The sequence below is a fragment of the Lissotriton vulgaris genome, chromosome 3_1, assembly GCF_964263255.1.
Source record: "Lissotriton vulgaris chromosome 3_1, aLisVul1.2, whole genome shotgun sequence".
NCBI lineage: Eukaryota > Metazoa > Chordata > Amphibia > Caudata > Salamandridae > Lissotriton > Lissotriton vulgaris.
The window spans coordinates 145,232,330-145,251,733 of NC_141689.1; positions in this window are offsets into that span (position 1 = coordinate 145,232,330).

Here is a 19,404-nt window from a genome sequence, read left to right on the forward strand (position 1 = left end):
TACTCCACATTAAGATAGTGACAATTACCAATCATAACATCTTTCTTTTACTATCTTTTAGATGTACAACTTCAAGGTGCATTATGTCCCGGTACGTGGTGAAATACACACCGGTGACAGAAAGGTGGGCTGCGAATATTTTTTTCAGTCACTCTCTCACTTGCTCTCTCCTTTGATAATGAAATAACGCACAATGTTATCTTCCTTTTTATCTAACAGGTTGTGTTTCACAAATTGGCGTCCCCACCAACACCTCCAAAGCTCAACGTTTGAGGATTCTGTGTTGATGCGTGGCCATCGTAACAACGTCTGAGAAGGCTGCTTCAACACGTGGTGAACCCTCTTTGAATCACGCCACAAGGTCAGCAAAGAAGCTTGTTTCCGAAGCAACCAGAATCTCCTGTGTGCAGGGAGAGTGGGTACTGTGCAGCTGCTTGACTGCTTAGGAATGTACAATCACCTCCGGGCAGTGAGAGTGGATAGGTTACAACAGTCTGAGTGCGTAAGAAAAGGCACTCACTTCTGGACTCTGGGAGTCAATGGGGTCCAACAATCTGGGTACGCAGTAATGAGAACTCACCGCTATGCAGTGAGAGTGCATGGGGTATAGTACTCTGGGAGAAAAAGAGCGCACTGACACCACCTTGCAGTGAAAGTTGATGTAATACAGTATCCTGAATGTCCAAAGATATAAAACGGAAATATATTTGTGCAGTTGTATGTACTCTGCTATTACTAACTCTATACTATCTTTCAGATCACTAAACTTGAGGGTGTACTATGATCTGGCACGTGCTTGGACACACAACGGAAGCAAAACGGTGAGCTACGAAGATTTTCTCCAGTATTAACACTACCTCTCCTGCTCCAACTATTACTTTCTCTCTCTCACACTTTTAATGTTGTTTTTTCTCTCTTTATCTCTCTCCCTCTCTCTCACATTGTTTCTCTTTCTCTTTTCAAGTTATGGACACTGCTGTCCACTCTGCTGACAAATAAATCAAAGCTGAATTTAATACAGTCGGCAGTGTAGAACCAAAGCAAAAATCAAGTTGTGAACTCTGTTCGCCACAGTGTTTACACAAGGTAAGCAGAGCGGCCTAGACAATGCCTTTAATTAAATGCGTTCAAAATAATCTATATTGTCCTGCATAATGACGTGATCTCTCACCTAATTCTGTCTCATCTCTGAATCATTATAAAGACATGTTGGTCCATAATGTAAATCTAACGCAGTAGGCACTTCCCTACAGACACCTCTTCAATGCGGGCCTATAATAGAGGTGGAATGTATAAGGCACACTGCAGATGTGCAAATAACCAAATATTGCCAAGTCAATTTGTGATCTTTGACCTCATTCAGTCACATCGATCTCACCTAATTTTAAATACTTATTTTCATTTTTGTTTTGCAGGTAACCCACCCTCCTTCCATTGGAGTCCATCTCACATTTTGTTTATTATATTGTTATGCTAAAGTTATGTTTCTAGTTATTTATTATATTATTATTTTAAAGTTAAGTTTCTAGTTATTTATTGTTGTTTTAATAAAAGTTAATTTTAAAAAGTATATACGTCTTATTTTTCTGACATTTCACTATTATTTAGTGTGAGAATCATATGCTTAGAAAACATTAAACAATTAAAAATAGAAATGAAGTTTATAACTAGAATTATAATACTGAGACTAACTCTGTACTAGCTCTTTACCAGAGTCTGTAGCTGCCATTAACGGTATCTATGGAAAAATTTAAAAACTCCAGCACAGTAACTGTTTGGATTAGCAACATTGTGTGGTGAACTTGTAACCTGTGTGCTCACTTAAGTGTTCCATGAAGTGTTACTATGGTAAAAGGCACTAAGCAGTTCGGGGTTAGGGTTGAAGGGTACTGGCTGCACAGAAACCATTATATTTACCCATGATCCTCTACATGACAGAGAGTAAAGCAAACTAAGATAGAACACCAGTGTAGCAGATTTACTAGCCCCTTGCGCGACTTTCGCTCAGGTACCGTAATCATGTAAGCGATGCCTGCTAACATTGCACAACAATCACCATTATTTCAAAGTAAATAACTCCCGTTTCCAGTAAACTGAGCGTTGTTATGATAGCAGGTGTCGGACTACCTTTCAAAACTCAGTCCAAATCAGGCGCATCTTGCATACAAGAGCCATGCAATTGTATGTGTCTACAAATTAAGGAGTGATCTGGTACTATTGTGCAATCCTCGCCATTCACATAGACTTCTTTTCCCTCCCTCGGGGCACCTATATGTAAATGGTAAAAACTAAGCTTCATGGACATAAGCGCTGCCAAAACATCCATATCTGCCTATAGCATAGTATTTAATGCAAACCTCAAACTTAACCAGGTTAAAAAATAACGTTATGATACTGTGGATAAGCCACACACCTGAATTGGATCTCCAATGAGTGACCACTTCTAACCATTCTCATAGCGTGCCCTGTGCTCTGATTTGACAGTGAGAGAGTGATCGCACCATAGTTTATACTGCTAATCATTCTCAGCATACGCTACGAATATGCTTCGAGGTTACGCGCCGCATCAAAGCCTCCATGTGACGTCATGTGCGGTGCCCCGTACAAAAAAGACGCGAATGTTTTTAATTGTTTAAAAACATATATTCATGTATTTAATGAACATACTAACAGAAGACTTAATCTAGGATAATGATGAAATATTTTTTTTTAAGTTTTAAAAATCCTATATTACTTCTATATTGTACGAGTGCAGCTGCATGCTCCTCCGCCTGGTACCCTAGACTCCACCACGCCCAGACCCGGTTCATAAGCACGCGTGATCGTCACCACAAAACCATTAGCAGGCATATCACTTTTCCACACATGCTTTTACAACTAGTATGCATTTACCACACATAATAAATGCATAATCTTAATAATGTTTTTTTGTTGACCAACACGTGTTGTAATGCCTGTGCCTTACGTCCTTCAAATTAGTTTCTAGGTATACGTGTGACCAACTCTGATAAGATCGGAGGCCAACGACAAACACCGTGGTATCTGTGGTACGAAATCTCATCCATCACAGAGAAAATACGCGCAGGGTAAAATGAAAGTAACAGGTATAAAAAAAAATGGAGGAAGACTACTAAAATGGCAGTTGGACGGAGTATGTAATCAACATTTGGCGCCTCGACACTACATTTCAAATAAATATACATACAATATGTTTATTAATATATTACAAAAGTATAGCACCAGATAACACACATGACCCGGGAAAAGAAAGCGGCAAATGTAATACCTAAAATCAGGAGAGGTTTGCTTGGCGGACTTGAAGAAAAAGAAAAAAGTACACTTGAAAACAAGGCTGCCCATGCGTAGACAGTACAACTGATGCAGCAAAAAAAAAAACTGAAAGTTTTACATACTGTCATAGATACATAGCTCTAAAAATTGCCCCCGTAATTTGCCCGCCCGGGACCTAATAAACAAAACGGACTTCTAGTTTCTTTTCACCTTTTCCACCGCGTACAAGTACTGCACCAGTACCCCGACATTTTTTATTTTTTTTAAAATACAAATTGAGCCTAAAGATCCATGCACCACCCCCCTGACCAAGACTATAGGGTTAGAATGTTTCTACCCTGCCCCCTTTCCTTATATCTCAACTTTGTTTTACTGTTTTCTTGTGACTCGGCTCTCGCGACAAACAAGATGGCTGCCAATATTTCCTGTTTTGGAGTATTGACAACCAATCAGCATTCAGTTCTTGCTCGTAATTGTACGTATTTCTAAACGCCTACACCTCGATTTTCCTTTAAAAAAATAAAAATAAAAAATAGAGCCTAAACGTCCCTGTACGACCCCCTGAGCAAGCCTAGATGGTCAGAATGTTTCTAGCCTACCCCCTTCCCTTATTTCTCAACTTTGCTTTACTGTTTTCTTGTGATTCGGTTCTAGTAAGGCACAAGATGGCCGCCAACACTTCCTGGTTTCGAGTGTTGACAGACAGGTCACAGCCAATCATCATGCAGCTGGCGCTCGTAATTGAACAGATTTCTGTACACGGGCTGAACTTCGTCTCTAGATATCCCTATGATTTTATTTGCAATTTTCTCAGAAACTACTGAACGGATTTACACCATTTAACAAAAAGCACAATCTGCAAACAGAACTCTACCTCTCTGCCAAATTTTGTGTAATTCCCTTCAGCCGTTCGGGCTGTAGCCCTGGCTAAAGGTCCCCACGGGGAAAGTGCATGGGGAAAACACGTTTTGGAACCCCCCCTTTTTTCTCGGCCCCCACTTAATAAATCATCCCCAAACTTTCAGGGAAGGAGCAGAACCAAGCATGCCATGTTCTTGGAGAAATTCATGAAGATTCGTCCACCGGCGCCAAAGTTATTCCAAATAGAATGTTGTGGATTTCCTATAGAAATTAGGTCCTAACTAGAACTACCTACTGGCGACCGCCAGTAGGTAATATATATATATATATATATATATATATATATATATATATATTCACTTAAAAAAACATAGGTTATAGACCATATATAGTTAGGAATTAGCATTTACAAAACCTTAATTTACTCGCACAAAACCATAGCAATTCGCATATATAGTTAGTTGCAATAACTATATATCGCGCACCTGCAATCCACTGATGATGATGTCACATATTACATCATTCATGACATGGTCAGTGACATCACTGATGACATCACTGATGACATCATCCAGTGACTAAGTTTCTGTAAAGTTAAAATATGTCTTACATATTGAAGAATGAGTGGATGTATAAGTGTCTGGATGAAGGATTTAGTAGGTGCATGACTGACTGTATGAGTAAATGATTAAATGTGTCTCACTGAGTGCATGGGTTAGTGATTAACTGTCTGAATGTGTGCATCAGTATGTCTGTTGTTGTGTAAGATGCTGCATGTGCTATATGAGTAACTATAGGGTTATTGATTGGTTGCCCAAGTATTTGTATGGGAGACTGAGTGTGTGTGTGGGTGGCTGGGAGGTGTGTGACTCTGTGCATAGATGTGTGAGTAGTTGATTCACTATATGTATGGGTTCAAAAGTGCATGTGGAAACAGCTGTATGGGCCGTTGACTGTCTGCATGAGTGTATTGGTGATTGAATGGATTTCTCAGTGCTACATGTCAAAGTAAGTACATATGTAAAACACAGTACATGTGAGAGTTGACATATATAAATAACTGTGCATAAGAGCCAGTGAATGTGTGAGTGGCTGTATGGATCATTGTGAACTTGTATAAGGGATTGTATAAGAGAGTAAATATGTGTTAGTATATGTTTGAATAAGTAAGGTGTGTATAACTGTATATTTAAGGAAATGGAGGAGTGATTGATTCTTTTCATGACTGACTAGATGTATGAGTAACTCCATGGATGAGTGACAATCTGTGAGTGTCTGTTTACACTGATTGTATCTAAGTTTATATTAGAGTCTGAAGAGGTTCATCGATTATCACATGAATGATATTATTAGTGATATGATCAGTAATGTCAAATGAGATGTCATCAGTGATGTCATCATTGGTGTCATTTGAGATGTCATCAGTGATGTCATTTGAGATGTCATCAGTGATGTCATTTGAGATGTCATCAATGATGTCATCAGTGATGTCACTGACCATGTCATGAATGATATAATATGTGACATCATCAGCAGTGGATTGCGGGTGCGCGATATATAGTTATTGCAACTAACTATATATGGAAATTTCTATGGTTTTGTGCGAGTAAATTAAGGTTTTGTAAATGCTAATTCCTAACTATATATGGTCTATAACCTATGGTTTTTTCAGTGAATTTCAATGGTTTTTTAATAGTAAATATGAAAAGCTTTGAAATGTCAAGTACGTGGTAGGTAAACACATTTTCGTGTCTATGCACGCTGATGTGCTTTGAACGCTGCCCCCCCCCTTTTTTTCTTTTAGGAGTATTCTCTCTTTGCAGATAGTGAAGGGTAGGTAACGCAGGCCTTTGCCCCCGTTGTAATCTGTCGTGCCTGCTTCTCTTACCATTTGATTGATTGTTATCCAAGCATTTACTGTTTTAGAATTGGATCTCTTTGCTTCATTCTCTAATAACAAACATGCACAGAGTCGCAATACTCTGTTTAGTCTTTGCAGATAGTGAAAAATCGTTTTAAAAAACAAAAGGAATCGAGTAAAATCAGTAGGCGGCTAATGGGATCTCTTTTTGACCTCGCTAAAATAGAAACATTAGGAACAACCCCTCATGAGAAATACGAAACTAGTGAGATGAACTGAGCTCGACGCCATGATGGCTGCAAGACAGCTCGGCTCCGCCAACCACCCCGCCCAAATTCTATAAGTTCCGGTGGAGCCCCAACGTGAACAGGTAGAGAAGAACTTGCCCTCCCATCTTTGACTGAAGGTTCTTGTAGCCTGTCCCTTCTGTTGTCATTTAACAGAACTTTTTGGACTACTGAAAGGGGTTGTGTTCCGACCGCTGGTTGGTGGAGACATTTTGACTATATTCTGGACCTGCGTTGTCGCGTAATGCGTCATATGATGCGCCGCGTTAGCGCACCCGGAAGTACTCCGGTGCACAAGGCGCAGCTTCCCAGAAGCGATCCAGAGCGCGGCGCGCAGCGCGTAACATAAGCATAACAGGTCATGTGACTTGTTAATATTGTTAATAAAACTTTTCATTGGTTCATTTTACTTTTGTTATTCTAATGATGAAAGGCTTGGTCATAATAACGCTTTTCATTGCTTTCGAACATTTTTTTTTCTTAAACATATATGTTATAAGGTTCCAGGCTAATGTATTTTCCCGGGAACTTTACAACTGTCCTGCAAGTAACATATTCCTATTTCGAGAAAAAGGGCGTTTCTTCGTCCCATGAGGGAGCCGTTGAGCAAAAGAGGCTCGGCCTGCTGTCTTAGTCGCCGATAGGCCTGAATATCAGATTCTTATCGATCACTTTATGTTGCAGGAGTAAAAAACACAACAGCCCTTGACCATTTATCTTTATTGCGTTCCTGCGTATTATACCTTTTAACCGTCATGTAATTGGACTGCTTTATTTCACTTGCCTTTTACTGATTCGAAAACAGTGGCTATTATTCAAAACTTTTCCAATGTAAGTACTACTACCATGTTTTGTTTTAAAAATCTTTATTGTGAAAATGTCAGTATACAAATACGGGCCTATAACCACGTGGGCCGGCCACGGAGCAAACTGGAATCGTATATGATGAGGGGACATTTACACTGTAGAACAACGTAACGGGCGACCCATTAGGTTGCAAGAACTAAGGTGTCTAACATTTGCGGAATCGGTGGACGTACATTTTATAATTAAAGTACGACAGGGCCAGTTACAAGAAAATTATCTAGATATACATTTGCGGGCAAGTACCATGGGTGACGTTAAATCGAACTTTCAATAGTACAGTAATCAATAACACATCAGAACTTAATATCAATAGGGATGTCCAAATGTTCAATCAGTACTCGTCCCCGCCCGCCATGTGCTTCAAAACTGCATACGTATCTTGTGATATCAAGGTTGGGCAACCAGTACACAACAAGGAGTTACGAGTCCCATTTATACCGGCGCCATTTTGGGCGAGGCCGGACAGGTCCAGGATATAGTCAAAATGTCTCCACCAACCAGCGACTATGATGATGTTCATAAGCTCTATTGATTAGAATAACACTCCTCTCTCCACATGAAATTAATTTGCCGCAAGTTAAACATGTCATTTTCATTTGTCCAAAGTTCTTCTGAAGATTTAGAACCGTTTCCCTTGCCTCTGATTCTGTCACTGCCACTTCATTGGTGGATGTACTGGCAGGTCGGGGATTATCCACCAAATCAAACTGCAGATGAGATGCCTTCACCTGGGGAGGCGGAAGAGGTCCGTTTACGCTGCCTCTCCCCCCCCCCTGGGCACCCCACGCCGTCTTTCGGCGCAGCATTGTAGGATGGCCACACCAGTGCGGCAACTTGCTGGACACCACCTCGGTGCCATCCGGATCTCGGCGCGTTCGAGTCACTGTACCGCAAGAGCGGGAGAAACTCAGCTGGACACGCCGTCTTTTGGCGCAGCATTGTAGGATGGCCACACCAGTGCGGCAACTTGCTGGACACCACCTCGGTGCCATCCGGATCTCGGCCCGTTCGAGTCACTGTACCGCAAGAGCGGGAGAAACTCAGCTGGACATGCCGTCTTTCGGCGCAGCATTGTAAGGATGGCCACACCAGTGCGGCAACTTGCTGGTCACCACCTCGGTGCCATCCGGATCTCGGCGCGTTGTGCTGCCTTCGGCCTACTGTAGCAGCAAGTGCGGGCGCAACTCGGCTGGACGGCGTGTGAAACGCTAAGGGGCGCCGCACTGCAGATGAGGTGCCTCCACCTGGGGAGGCGGAAGAGGGCCGTTCGCGCCGCCTCCCCCCGGGCACCCCACGCCGTCTTTCGGTGCAGCATTGTAGGATGGCCACACCAGTGCAACTTGCTGGACACCAACTCGGTGCCATCCGGATCTCGGGGCGATGTGCTGCCTCCGGCCTATTCGCACATCGGTCCGCTACTGACGCCGCCTCATGGGCCAACGGATTTTGTACGCTTTTATAGCCCAAAGCCGCATAACAGGTCATGTGACTTGTTTATAAAACTTTTCATTGGTTCATTTTACTTTTGGTTTCCTAATGATGGAAGGCTTGATCATATGACCTAAAAATAACATTCATTGGATTAAAACATTTTTTTTCCCAAACGATGAAAGACCCACCTTTTTTTTTCTCACTCGGCAATCAAAAACGGTTCCGTTAGATGACAACAGAGGGGACAGGCAACAAGAACCATCACTCAAAAAAGGGGAGGGCAAGTTCTTCCCTACCGGGTCAAGTTGGGGCTCCACCAGAACTCATCGAATTGATAGTCTACAGTGTTTCTGGATGTTTCAGACTGAAGCTGGCCTCAGCATGAGAGCACCACCATCTCGTAGCTCCGTCGTGGCCATTCCGCAAGCAACCATGGCAGCCGCTCCCCACCGGAAGCCTGCGGGAGTCGGGGGCCCCCAAGACTTTTGTAGAATCTTCAAGGCTGAGGGGACGCTTTCGAGAATGGAGCCCAAGCCCTAGCAGACAAGCGTCCGAGTTCCAAGGTGTCCCAGGGCCATTTTAGTGGACAAGGCCCAAATCCGAAGAGCCGGACGCCATTTTAAGAGTCCTGTGGCAGCCGCCTATCGCTGCACCGCAAGAGTGGGCGCAACTCAACTACATGGTGAGCGAGACACTGTAGCCGCAAGAGCGGGCGATAAACAGCTGAATGGCAGATGAGGCACAGTGTAGCAAAAGCGGGCGGAATGGCAACTGAAACGGTAAAGGGGCGCCCCACTACAACAGACGAGCCTCCACCTGGGGAGGCCCGTTCACGCCCCCCGCCCCCGGGGCACCCCACGCCGTTTTTCGGAGCAGCATTGTAGGATACCAAAACCAGTGCGGCAACTTACTGGGTGCCATCTAGATCTCAGCGCGTTCTGCTGCCTTGGGACTTTTCGCACAACAGACCGCTACTGACGAGGCACAGTGCAGCAAAAGCGGGCGGAAAACCGCTGAATGGCAAGTGAAACGCTAAAGGGGCGCCCCACTACAACAGACGAGCCTCCACCTGGGGAGGCCCGTTCATGCCGCCTCCCCCCCCCCCCCCGGGGCGCCCCACGCCGTTTTTCGGAGCAGCATTGTAGGATACCAAAACCAGTGCGGCACCCAGGTGACATCACCTGGGTGCCGTCCAGAACTCAGCACGTTGTGCTGCCTTGGGACTATTCGCACAAAAGACAGCTACTGACCATTGTTGCTTCTGTTTTAAAAAAAAAATTTAAACGTGTTTACTGTTTTTGTTGCGTTGTATATATTTATAAGTTATTAAAGTTTTATAATCCTACTACTATGTTGGAGTGCGATATATTTTTAATGTGACACATAATTGTAAAAACTTTGATGTACAAAGAGGCATCCCTGGAATCTTCCGCTTCAGGCTCGGTCCCACACACCCTCACAGTGAGAATCCCCTCCCCAATCACAATACAGGATGGTTATCAGATAGTAGGAACGCGTGTGGTGTGACGGATCTCATCGGGTGGGGGCCTTGATCTACTGTAACTCCTTTGAAGAGGGGTGATTCTTTACAGTTGAGGCCATAAACTACATCCGCAGGGCTACGTGATAGCCTGGGACCAGCCTGGACAATCAGACACAAAGGAAGAGGAATGTCAGAGGGTGCGGTAGTGAATAGGGTGAAAGGGTGGTGTCGGGCGGGCACAGGGTGTGATTCTCAGGGAAGAGCAGCGCAGATGGGGGGAGGTTTATGGCCCATGCATAAGACAGAGAGCGGGGGTGACCAGTGCGTGGGGGAGATGCTTGCGAGGGTGGGGAGCCATGCTGAGGATCGGCGGCGTGCAGAGAGTGGATATATTTACTCGCAGTGTCAAAATGGCGGTCAACACTTCCTGATTTCCTTCGAATCGAACGTTAACAGACGTCACGATCGGCGGCGTGCAGAGAGTGGGTCTGGTCAAGGCATCTAAAATGGCTGTCGTGCACGACAAAAGTGTGGCATTGGAAAAAAAGCAAGATGGCGCAGAGAATGTTTATCAATACGGATTAATTTATAACAATTATTTGTAACAATATATTTACTCGCAGTGTCAAAATGGCGGTCAACACTTCCTGATTTCCTTTGAATTGAACGTTAACAGACGTCACGCAGCAAAAAAAAAAAAAACACTCACGCGCAGCCGCTGGAAGACAAGTATCAACATATATGAGCCTCCTCAGCCAACCTCAGAAAACATAGGGGGTCAGGATACGTCTCCCATACCCCCTTATACCCATTTCTCACATTGTTTTTCCTCCATCTTGTAATTTAATTAAATCGAAACACAAAATGGCGAATTCCCGTTTCGCGTCCCGGTTCACTACCCGGTTCGCGAACCGGAAAGCGCTTCTACCGCAAAAAATCAATAATTTTTTTATTTGCCCCACGGGACCCTTTAATAACCCCAACATCATTCCTAGGGGGTCAAGAAGGGTCTACCTTGCCCCCTTTCATTAAATTCCCCCTTCGTTTTTCTCCTCCTCTTGTCTCTCGATCCTACCGAGAGACAAGATGGCGGCCGCTCCGGACTGTTTAGAATGTTGACAGACACCGGTGAGCCAATCAGCTTCGCTTCGCAAAGCTCCGTTACGCGAAAAGTATGCGAACCGGTGTGCTATCCGGTACGCTGTCACAGATATATCTGTTTTTTAAAACGTTAATTTCTCAAAATCCACTGGAGCACATATATTGAGACCCAGCAAAGGCACATCGGGCTAACAGTCCCTACAATTTTGCCAAGTTTCGTGCAAATCCATTCAGCCGTTCGAGCTAAAAGTGAGGCAAAACGCCCTATGGAAAAATCAATGTTAAAAACGCGTTTTGGGACCCCCCTTTTTTCTCGGCTCCCCCTTGACGAACCCCCCCCGAATTTTCAGGGGCTGCCCAGAAACAAAATGTGCCATTTTCCTGAAAATTTCAGCCGATTCTGTCCACAAACGCCAAAGTTATTAGACATAGAATTTCATAGAGAAAAAATCCTAACTATATATACCTACTGGCGACCGCCAGTAGGTAATATATATATATATATATATATATCCAAAAGAGATTTCCCATGTACAAGGAAACGATACGACAACACTCCAGAAGTTGCTGTGTTTAAGAATTTATTCGGCAGCAAAACAAACTACGCGTTTCACCAAACAGGCTTGATCACGTTTGTTTAGGATACACAATCTTAGTCCTTTTACCATTAACACAATCTCAACATAGAAAAAGGACTTGCCAAAACACCCCCCAGTGCATAATAAAGAGCGGACATGTTGGAGTGGTTCATTCTATGGTCACGATGCAACAAGATTATAAATGAAAGTCCAAAGAACCAAGGTTGTAAATATTCACTTAATTCCGTCATCAAGTCAACTTGAAACCCCAACATGCTAATCAGTTTCATAATTTACATCGTCAGGTTTGTAACGAATATCGCCCAAGTGGGCTATTATTTATCAAAACATAAACATGAAATATGGCTGCTTGTCTTTACATACCGCTGCCGAATAAATTCTTAAGCACAGCAACTTCTGGAGTGTTGTCGTATCGTTTCCTTGTACATGGGAAATCTCTTTTGGATATTTGGGCCGCCGGGACCCTAACGACGACCCGCTCGTGAGCAGGTACTAGCCAGACACCGGAATTGTGGTTTGCAATATATATATATATGTATGTATATATATATATATATATATATATATATATATATATATATATATATATATATATATATATATATATATATATCACACTCCTTTTCCATACGTTGCAGGCTTGCCTCCAGAGACAGACACGCACCCAGGTATGGTGCAAAAACGATTTTTTATTGTTCCTAACCAGTCGCCCTTACGCGTTTCGGCTCGCTTCAGCCTTGATCACATGACAGTGGCAAGTTGTAACAGTGCAATATTTAAAGTGACAGTGCCCCATACAAACTTTATGACATGTTGTTTGTTCGAATAAAACTGGAAGACAGACTTAGAACTTTTTATATCACATCATGCCTATGCTACAATTTTTAAACCATCTTAGTTATTGCATATTGTAAAATACACTTCAGTAAATGTCCTGATGATTTAAAAGAAAACCACGATTTTATTTGTGTAAACAGTGGCTTCCTGTAATATCGGTAAAATACCAGACATGGTCACACTTCACCCTATTTAACGAGTGACATAGCAGCTAATAACATATAATATATATGTGTATATTATATATATATTATATATGCATAATTATGTATATATTTTTTTAAATATAGCATTTTTTTAAAAATATTTATTATATATATATATATATATATATATATATATATATATACATATATTATATTTTTTTATTAACCCTTTACACCAAAAAACTAAACCCACCCTGATCCCTTAAAATACCCCTGCACCCCAAAATCCTACCCTACCCTTACCCCTAAAAAAACTCATTTACCCTAATATCCCTTAAAATTCAAATGTACCCCAAAACCCAAACAAACCTTAACCCTAAAAATACCCCTGCACCCCAAAGCCCCCCCCAATTTAAAAAAATGTAAAGCACACTTTCGTACATGGGTTTTTGCGATTATCAAATAGCTAATCACTAAAAATTGCTATTTGGTCATTGAAAACCATTTCTTACCTACATCTCGCCCTTGGTCCCTTTTTCCTTTTATTTAAAACGTTATGGTATTCCTTTTTCATGGTCTCAACCCTAGGACATAACCTGTTGTATCACTTTTTTATTTTTTTTAAATAATTAAATTGATATTCTTAATTGCCCTGACTATCATTCTACTGTTTTTTTGCTTCTTCATGAATGTGATGGTTTTCACTATTTGTAGTGCCTTTCTTTTTTTGTGATATTCTTTTCTTACTTTTACTTCACCACATTTGCTTAAAATTATCAGACGGAATGTATGTTTGATGCCTGTAGCAGAACAATGTGTAATATCAGGCACAAGAATGAACCCCTGTCCATGTATTTAGGGGTCTATATACGAGTTGGTTTGCGTTACTTTTATACCACCCAACATGAAGCAGAGCCACACAAACCTTAAGTCAGATTTATGAATCAATGCAAGGCCACTTTGCGTGACTCCAGAAGTCTGGAATCAGGCAATGAAGCGCAAATCCCTGTGTTGCCTTCCTCTGCCTTGGGTGTTCCCAAGCAACTCTCATGTTTTTTTACCCAGGACTGGTAAACCTGGGAATGTGCCTAAAAGATACACCTTCCCAGGAGAAGTGCAATTAGGAGAAATATATGTATTTCTCCTTGCCACCTCCTCTTTCTAAAGGGGAATATGCTTCTCAGGATTGTTTTTGTGCAGGACGCCTGCATGCGAACTGTCACCCTTGCACTAGGGTGCCTGCATCGGCGCTAGGCTGCCAAAAGAGCACCTGTGAAGAGCAAAAGGGCCGAATGCCCATATTGCCTTGAGTACGGTGCATTCCTGCGCTTTCCCTGTCACATAGAGCAGCACAGCAAGGTGACTTCTTGTGCTGCACTGCGTGGCGTTTTCATAAATAAGTTCCCATGTTTCATGAAGGCTTGAACCTACCCTTTTGCTTTTGATTGGTTTGCATTTGATTGTAGCCCATACCAGAGACATTATATCTATTGAGATGTCTAGTTTGGGCGATCATATCATATTGAAATATCTTGATTTAATAATACCCCATTCTACAAATCCCTCCATTGCACTCACCAAAATGATAAACGCATTATTTCCCCCCTCATTTTTTCATTTTATTTCTAAAAGTATTTCTAATGTTGAACTGAATAAATCTGTTAAATTCCATTACAACTCCATTTGTCTCTCCAACTAATTCAAATAAGACCTGGAGATATTTCATATGTTGAAACTTCCTCCTGGAGGCACACAAAATATGAGGGTGTTTCTACTGCTAGTGTGTTTTTCATCTGCGAGTAAAGTCCCATGGTGTGTAGTTTCTGAGTAGTGTGTACACAAAGAACTGTGTAGCCGTTCTATGCTCTTCCCTCTCCCAACCTCAGTTGTCCTACTGTTCCTTGCTTTGTGCACATTCAAAGCTGACTGCTTCACCTGTAATGGCAGATACTGAGCACTCTGGACATTTTACCCACAAAAAGCTCTGTGCATCATGGGAGACACTCATGTAAATGCTTTGATAAGAATGTTTTATTAGATACCTCAAATGAGACTGGCTTGCACATCTAAGGTCACAGTTGCAAGACAAATAAGTCCCTAATTGAAAAAGTGATGTAAAGTATTACACGTCTCAGGAACAGCCACTCTATATTGATCATAATTACTTGCCAGGTTCCCCAGTAAATTAACAATTGCCACTGGGATACATTTGGGATAAATCTGGAAGCATTCCGCCACTCTAAAGTTTTCTTTAATCATGAGTCCATCAATAATTTAAGCCTAAACCACAAGCAACCCAGACCGAATGCCAAAACACCTATCTCCATTCCCACCAGCACCCTATAGAAGAATATATAACAAATCAACTAGACAGACATGTACATGGAAACCCGATTCTGATCATGGAATCAACCTTTAAGTGTTTAGGAAATGCAATTTCCTGTGGCTCTCCAGCATATAATTTTCACTTGATAGTTTTTGTCTTCCACATGGTGAAATCTGCTCAGAGAGTATCTGTCTCAAATAGCTCTCTTTGCAGGACAAACCTGTTCAATAGAGGAGACCATCAAAAGCCACCAAGCATACGTCCAAAGAGAGAGGGACAGACATGTGTTTTGTAGAACATTGAGGAATATCTCCTGAACACTGCAAAGTTACACTTTGAACATCTCTGCATGTCAAGGGAGGAGGATACTATGGTACATTTTAGAACAGAGGGGAAGGATAAACTGATTGACACCAAACACCATAAGGAAGGGTTGATAGTGATACAAGTACTAGTAGAGGGCCGATATTATGCTATCGGCGAATTTACGTGCTCAGCACTGCAAAACTTTATTTAATCTTTACCATACTCCTGCAAAAATGGCAAAGTGGGCAACAGTTATAACGGGAAGTGTTTTAGATGCCAAACTAATATGGCTGACATTGTTCATATATTTGCTGATTGTAATGCGTTAAATTCATTCTTCACATGCATTGTACAATTTCTCTCAAATGTGCTAAAAGTTGATGTCATAATCTCCAAGGAAATGATTATCTTTGGTTTATCTAGTGACTTGGATGTGTTCGTATCGTATCGCAAGTATAGATACTTGCTATTTATGGTGACGGCAGTGGCTCGCCTTTGCATTGCCTCAATGTGGTTGAAACCGGAAGCTCCAGCTTATGAGATGTGGAGAGCGAAATTTTACAATGTGTTTTACCTGGAGTACAACCTATATTGTACTAAGTCAATTAAGAAAAAGCAAAGGGGGATTAAGGTTTGGCAGGCGATGATCAATCATATGGGGGTCGAGGAATGATGTTTGCATAAATCTAGACCAATGAAGGTCTTCACTGTAGCGTAATATCAACATTGTCTTATATTTGGTAATATTCACTTAATGTACTGTTTTTATTTATCTATATAGTTTAAATGTTTTTTGGAAGTGTATAACATCATAACTGTATTATGAATTTGAAAAGATATCGGTTTTGAACTGAACCAATAAAAAAAATAAAAAGAAATAAAAAAACAAGTACTAGTAGAAAAGGCTGCAGTCCAGGGGGCAAGAGGCAGTATTACTCTCTGTGCTGCTCAGCATGTTCACATCACTGTGCCTTCACCAGCCTTCACATTTGCCTCTATCTCTTACATGATCCAGAGAGTGACTGCTAGCAAGCAAGAAGTTGCTTCATGACTTCCTGGAACACAGCATTGTTCATATACACAGGATTGTAGATGAGGACACTTTGGGAGGACTCAGGCTTGTGAGAGGAAATGCTCACCCTAATCCACTGAGGTTCCAGGTGAGAGTAAGCAATAGGATGAAGGATAACAAGGGGTGTACACAGAGGCTTGATTGTTGAGGGGTGCTCTTGGCTTGTTTAGGAGGTGGCCACTGGCCCCAATAACAGAGGTACCTATTCCTAGGGCACAAGAAATGCAAGTTATGTTTGGTCAGGGGGAGTTAGATTATTTATATAATCTTGCATGCGATGTCCAGATTGACTACCCCTTAGTTTATCCCCACCCAGAGTCACTAAGATTGTAGACAAGTGATTCTCCAGGTTGATGAGACTTCCCTGCTGGTACATGCAACTTGTTCTGTGGTGGTAGTGTCTCTGATATAAATGAATGTGCACTTGTAGCAGGCAATGTATTCCCTTATCCTTTCCACTAATCCCACGGTTCTCAACATTGTTCTTGACTGCCTGCTGAAAGTGAAAAACAAGAAAAAAATCAAGTGTGCATATGTTCACAATTTCACATGAATAAAAAAACTTGTTCAATGATAAATGTGACAAAGAATGACAATATATCTATTAATATAATATCTCTATAGCAGGGTCCAATTAAAAAAGCAGCAGAGCACTGTGCATGATCAAAGAAAGGCTTACATTAAAAAAGTAAGAAGAGAGAGAGCTGAGCAGTGGACTGGTAATCCATTTTTATGCAACATTCTTTGAATAGGCGAGTCTTGGACTCTTTCTTAAGTTTGAGCAGTGTCAGGTAGTCCTGATCGCTTTAGGGATGCTGTTCCAGATATCAGGAGCATAGACAGAAAAGTTCTACTGTCTTGTTTTTTCTTCTTTCTCTTCTTAGTCTATGATGTCCTTTCTGCATGTGTGTTGAGATCCACCAGGTATGGTGAGTTTGTCTGCAAAATAGGCAGGGTGCTGATTGTGATGGCTTTGTAAATGATGCAGCTGATTTTGAAGACAGTGTGGGCTGAAGCCAATAGGTTTCCATAAGGATGGTAGTGATGTGATCATAATTTTTCTGACCTTGATTAAGATGTGCTGCAGCGGGTCTGATGACCTAAAGGAGTGCCAGTATTGAGTCTGGGAGGCCATGAAGCAGGGCATTAACACCATCCAAATGATATATGTGTACCGCTATTACCAGGCTGTTTTTGGGTTGTTAGTTGACTGGGGTGTGAGCTCTGGTTAAATAACAGCCACAGACCCTTGTAGGGTAAACCACAAAAAGTCTATATATTAACGTGTGCTTAACCCTGGGTAGCTTGCCACAAAAAGCAGTCATGCTTACTTTAGTGGCAATGTGTAAAGTATTTATGCAGCACACAAACAGTAATGAAGTGAAAACACAACACAAGAAATATTCCAAACTTATTTATAACAAGAGTGTAAATTGACATAAGTCATTTGACTCCATAATGACAACAATCCAATCAGTGGAACCGGAATTACTAATTCATAAAAAATTTAGTTAAAATAGTGCCAAAAAGCACAAAGTGACAACTATTGATATCTAGTGGCTCTGGACCGGGTCAAAGTCACAAGTCAGGCTGACAGGGATGGAGCGCAGGTCGGCTACAGCCAACAGGTTAGGCCCGCTCAAGTTTTACCTTCTCAGGTTCAAGTCACGAGCCCTGATCTCGAATGAGGGAGCCATGATCATTGCAGGAGGCTGTTAGCATAGCACAAAGAGCAGGCCAGGTGTCATGGATGGGAATTGCTGGAGCTCTGCTTTGGTGGTCGATGTGATCGCTCCTTGCTCTAGTGTGAAAAGGTGGTTGCTGTAGCTTCACTTTTAATCACGGTGAAGGGTGAGATATTGGTGTGGATGGGTTGTGAAGAGCCCAAAAGCTTGATTACAACTCTGTGAGGAACATCAAGGGTCCAGTAACTGAGGGGCACCACTTGGGGGTCAGGAACTCATTTCAGCTAGGTCCAGGGGCTGGTTCAGGACATTGGGGAGCCTTTTATGCCCCTGAGGCTCAGATCAGGAGGCCAGCAGGCTAGCCCTTGGAGTGCTTCTGGTAGTTGGGTTTAAAATGAGGTTGCAGGTTCAGTTCTTCTTCCCCCGGCAAGATGGCAGCAATTCAACAAGGCAGCATCAGGTCAGCAGTCTAGCAGAGTGACAATCCTCCCAGTAGCTCAGCAGTCCTTCTTCCTGGCAGAGTATCCACAGGTCCAGAAGTAAACTGAAGAGTTGGTGTCTGAAATTCTCTTTTTATACCCTGATGCCCGGGTTCTGGAATGTGGGAGAACCTTCTAGACAGTGCCTTTGAAGTGCATGGAATCTCCTGGCTCCCATGTCCTGGCTCCAAGCTGGCTGCAGTGGAAATGTCAGGTTGTTGGGCCTTTTGTATGAAAGCAGAGTATAGCCTATTCAGTTGCAAGTGGGTCTATTCTCAGCTGTCCCCCATCCTGCCAGCAGATGCCTCATTCAGGTGCAACCAATCCCTCTAATGAGTGACTGTCTTGCAAGAAACTGTCATGTGACCAGGCCAAGCTACAGATATAAATGGGCTAAGGGAAAAAAAATGTCAACTTTCTAAAACTGGCATTTTTAAAATGGTAATACAAAAACAGATTGACCATTAATTATGGCTCTTTATTACAATTCCAAAACCCAAAACATAATTTAGCTACTGGCTCCCAATTGGAAATTACAGCTTATTAAATATAATAGGGAATCTCTAATGTTATCCTATGGGAGGAATAGTAGAGAAAAACAGTTTTCCATAACAGGACATGTAAATCTTTAAAGTACATGTCTAACATTTTAATTGCACAGCATCCTGTACTATTGGCTACCTGAAACCTACCCTAGGGGTGACCTGTATGTCATATACGGGGTGTTTAAGGCTTGACAAGAAGGATTTAAATGCCAAGTTGACATGCCAGT